Source organism: Hyla sarda, chromosome 6 (assembly GCF_029499605.1).
Source record: "Hyla sarda isolate aHylSar1 chromosome 6, aHylSar1.hap1, whole genome shotgun sequence".
In the NCBI taxonomy this organism is placed as follows: Eukaryota; Metazoa; Chordata; class Amphibia; order Anura; family Hylidae; genus Hyla; species Hyla sarda.
The window spans coordinates 52,681,257-52,686,430 of NC_079194.1; positions in this window are offsets into that span (position 1 = coordinate 52,681,257).

A 5,174-nucleotide genomic window follows, 5' to 3' on the forward strand; every position below is an offset into this window, starting at 1 on the left:
CCCTCCGGATGGAGGGGATAGCAACAAGAAACGCCACTTTCCAAGAAAGGAGGAGGAGAGACACCTCTTTAAGGGGCTCAAAGGGTGCACCCTGGAACACACTCAGAACAAAATTCAAGTCCCAAGGGGGAGAGGGTGACCGATAAGGAGAAACAGCATGCGCCACTCCTTGAAAGAAGGTCCGGACATGAGAATTAGAAGCCAGGGGCCGCTGGAAAAGAACAGCAAGGGCCGAAACCTGACCTTTAAGTGAACTGAGAGACAACCCCAGTTTCAACCCCAATTGCAAAAAGGAGAGAAGACGGGGAACCGAGTAGGTTACCAGGGAGAAGTCCTGAGCTTCACACCAACGAAAATAAGACCGCCAAGTACGGTGGTAAATTCTTGCAGAGGAGGGCTTACAAGCCCTGAGCATGGTGTGAATGACATGGGAAGAGAACCCGCGGGCCCTCAAAACCGCGGTCTCAACCACCACACCATCAAATGCAGCGACTGTAAATTGGGGTGGCAAAGAGGACCCTGAGAGAGCAGGTCCGGGCAGAGCGGAAGGCACAGTGTAGCGTCGTCCAGGAGCCTGACTACATCGGCGTACCACGACCTTCGGGGCCAATCTGGAGCTACCAGAATGGCGGGGACGTCCTCTGCCTTGAGCTTCCTCAGCACCCTGGGAAGGAGCGGAAGAGGAGGGAACAGAAAGGGTAGGGCAAACCCCGCCCAAGGAATCACTAGGGCATCCACGGCCAGAGGGTCCCGGGACTTGGACACAAAAGGAAGGATCTTCCGATTGTGCCAGGACGCAAAGAGGTCCACGTCCGGAATGCCCCAGAGGTCGCAGAGCTGCGCGAAGAGCTCCGGATGTACAGACCCCTTGCCAGGGGTCGGACCAACTGAGGAAGTCCGCTTCCCAGTTGAACACTCCCGGAATGTGAAGCACTAAATGGCCGGAACCTTGCTCTCCGCCCAGGTGAGAATCTTGGTCACCTCGGCCATGGCTGACGAGCTGCGAGTGCCGCCCTGTCGATTTATGTACGACAGGCTGGCATCCGTTGTAACAACCTGCCAGTGAAGGGGAAGAACCGACCGCCCTCGGAGAAGGAGGGGGGACCGGAGCCACCAGAGCAGAGACTGACAGACCCTGCAAGTGAGAACAATCTGACGATCGAGGGACTTGGGAGACCTGTTCCATCGTGAGAGAATCGCCAGTTGAAGGGGGCGGTAATGAAACTGGGCAAAGGGTACGGCCTCCATAGTTGCCACCATCCGACCCAGGACTTCATACAAGTGCGGATGGAGACTGATACCTGGGTCCGAAGGGAGCGGACCCCCGACTGGAGTGCCAGACGTTTGTCCGGCGGAAGACATTCGGGCAGAGGCCGTGTTGAATTGAAGTCCCAGGAAGGTTAGAGACTGGGTAGGACGGAGGACTGACTTGTCCCGGTTGACCATCCACCCGAAGCGAGTCAGAGTGTGGAGAGTGACGTCCAGATTCTCCAGAGTCTGGGCTCTGGTTGGAGCCTTGATGAGAAGGTCGTCCAGATAGGGTATCACCGAGATTCCTCTCGACCGTAACAGGCCCATCACTGGCGCAAGGATCTTTGTAAAGACCCGAGGAGCCGTGGCTAGACTGAAGGGGAGGGCTACGAATTGAAAGTGCCCCTCCGGAACCGCAAAGCGGAGGTACCGATGATGGCCTGGAAATATTGGCACATGGAGGTAGGCATCCTTGATGTCCACCGATGAAAGGAACTCCCCTTGTTCCAGGGACGCCACCACCGAACGGAGAGATTCCATTCGGAAGTGGCGGATGAGAAGGTGACGGTTGAGAGGTCTAGGATTGGTCGCACAGAACAGTCCTTCTTGGGGACCACAAAGAGATTTGAATAGAGACCCCGAAAACGTTCCCCTGGAGGAACAGGAACAATAACCCCCTGGAGAAGCAGAGAATGGAGAGCCGCTCGAAATTGCTTCGCCAGAGGAGGAGACCAGGGGCCCGGGATCGAAAAAAGCCCCCTCGGAAGGGAGGCAAATTAGATTCGGTAACCGTTGGACATCACGTCCCTGACCCAGAAGTCCTGACTGTGTGAGGTCCAGATGTCTCGAAAAAGCAAGAGACGACCTCCCACCCGAGAAGAAACCGCGGGTGGGGGCCTCACTTCATGCAGAAGTGGGTTTGCGGTTGCCTGATTTGGGCGCAAAACGGCCGGACCGGTTGGAGTCCGTCTTCCAAGACGGGCGTGCCCGGAACGAGGGGGATTTCTTGTCCCGCGAGGGCGCCTGCCCGGACCCTTTGCTGGAGCCAGAGGTCTGAAAGGACCGAAAGGAAAAGGACTTCCTTTGGGAAGTAGGGCAAGCCTTATTTTGGAGGTAACATGGAACTCTTACCTCCCGTTGCCTCAGAGATAATCTCATCAAGGCGTATGCCAAAAAGACGGCCACCCGTAAAGGGAAGCTCAGTGAGAGACCTTTTGGAAGAGGCATCCGCATTCCAAGCTTTAAGCCACATAGAGCGACGGAGAGCCGCTAGGTGACCCACAGCAAAGGCAGAACAACGGGCTGACTGCATGGAAGCTGCACACAGAAAATCCCCAGCTTTAGCGCATTGGAGAGCCAGAGCAGATAGATCCTCTGGGGGGGATCCCGCTAAGATATCCTGATGGAGCTTTTGGCACCACTCCGACAGGGCCTTTGACACCCATGTCGAGGCAAAGATGGGAAGAGGAGAAGAGCCAGCTGCTTCAGAAGCAAACTTCGCTAAGGATTCTACCTTCTTGTCCGTGGGATCCTTGAAGGCAGCAGCATCTGCCAGTGTAGTTGCCTTAGAGATCCGGGAGATTGGTGGATCCACTGAGGGAGGGGAAACCACCTTAGCAACAAAGTCCTTGTCAAATGGATAACGTTCTTGAATTGTCTTGATTCCCGGGAACCTCTTGTCTGGATGTTTCCATGCAGATTCCAGAATGTTGTCAAAGTCAGCGTGAGAGCTGAACCTTTGAGGTGCTGGCTTGGCACGATGAAAGGATACTCCTGGATTGACATCCGAAGATCGTGGGTCCTCCAAGTGAAAGGAGTCTCTTATGGCTGTCACCAATGAGTTCACCGTTGCAATTGAGTCCGAGCGGTCCTCTGAATCAGAAGCCGGCTCGGAAGCCTCATCCACCAATTCACCAGGGGAATGTGAATGAGTAGAGGCAGTCCTGGAGGGGGGCGTTCCAGACCGGGTACGCGGGGCTCTGGCGTGGCAGAGCGGCGACTCCGAGAATGTCCTCTGGAGGAGCGACTTTGTGGCCAGATGATGGGGGGGGCGGGACCCACGAGGGGAACGCTCACGTCTATCTGAAGACTAAATGGAAGAGTCAGACGAGGCACCCCTAGTACACTTGTGAGAGCGTGAAGTATGAGGAGACGAGGAGCAGGCCCTCTCAGAGGTCCTGCGCAGGGAAGACCCCTTCAAGGCGGACACCACTTCCCGGGAGGCCTCAGCCACCGACCGGGAGACTTGGGTCAAGTCAGCCATATACTGGGTCAGGGAAGAAACCCAGGCTGGTGGAGCGGCTGAACCCACCGGGACCAAAGGGGCATCAGGGAGTCTGGGGGAGCAGTGGAGCAGGCAGGGCAAGTGGGCTCACAGAGCCAGACATCTTGGTATTACAGTGCTTACAGATATAATAAGTCACTGAAGATCCAGGTTTCTGTTTAGAGGAAGGAACAGCTCTGGGTACGGACATAATGTGGGGGAAAAAAAGGAGACAGGAACTTTCTCATCCTAGTCTGTGTCCCCTGTCAGCTGCAGTGAGGAAAACTCGCTCCGTGCAGCTAGAGAGACTGGACAGGCCAGCCAATAGGAAGGGAGGGGCGTGCCTGAAGCAAGGCACACAGTAACAGACCCCTTCTCACTGAAAATCGCACCCACGGCGCTGATTGGAGGCTGCTTCGCGCCTCTGAGAGCTCCCCGCCCTGTGGGCGGAGCTACAGACCGGCCGAGAAGAACTGTCACGGCGCCCGCTCCTTGTCCCGAGCACACGTCTAGCCGCATATGCGCTCGGGGGAATAGAGCGGGCAGCCTCAACGCCGGCATAGACTGCCGGCGAAAGTGAAAGCAAGCCGCCGCTGAAGTGCCCGGCTAGTAGCAGCGCCGCGGCTGACAGACGCGTATAAGGCGCTGCCGGCAAAACGAAAGTAAGCCGGCGCTGAGAGTGCCCGGCCCGAAACAGCGCTGCGGCTGACAGCCGCATATTAAGCGCTGGACGTAGTTGCACCAACACACACAACATAAAGTAAAGTGCCCCATAATAAATGCCCCCTCAGGTGCCACTGCTACCCCAGAATAAAGTGCAGCCCCTGTATAAGCCAGCCCCATAACCAGAAGGTGGGCCAAAAACAGGGGGTCTCCAGAGGTTGCGAGTCCATACCTATGGAGAAAAAGGGGGGTACTTACCTAATGGAGTCTTCAGTGAAGTCTTCAGTCAGCTTTTTGTCCCTGCATCACGCCTGGCTGCTATGCGCGAACGAGGCGAGCAGAGAAATAGGGGGACCTGGACCCATGAGGTACCAACCCAGATGCTGACCGTTGGCGAGGGGGGTGAACAGCGCATATACGCAATGTCTGTGCCCCCTTACTCGCAAAGGGGAAACAGGGAACCGGCGTCCCCGAGTCCCCACCTGAAAACAGAAAAAGGAATAAAAAACTAACACGTCCCTATACTAGGAAAATAAAAAAAATCAGAACAACTGGTCTGGAGAATCCATGTCCACCTCCTTCAGACACTAAGCTTAAAATTGATTAGCTCAGAGCCTGAAGGTGGGTATATCCTGCTGGGAGGAGACGACTTTTTTTATTACCATAGTGTCACACCTCCTAGAGACAGCAGCATACACCCACGGTCTGTGTCCCCCAATGGAGCCGATAGAGAAAAGGTGGATACAGTCCTAAGAGACCTAAGACTTGCATCCTGGACATTTCCAGACAACCGGAGCACTTGGAAAGCTGAACTAATTTATGCAGACTAAAGTCATCAACAGCCGAGCCGCCATGTTTGTTACAAACCAATTTACTGTAAGTTTGCTCAACTCTAGTTCCCAGGATCACAGCATATACTTGTCACTTACTGCATAACATGGAAAGTATTTTCTGAACGTCTTGTTTTGTATACTATTTTATGACAGTACACATACAG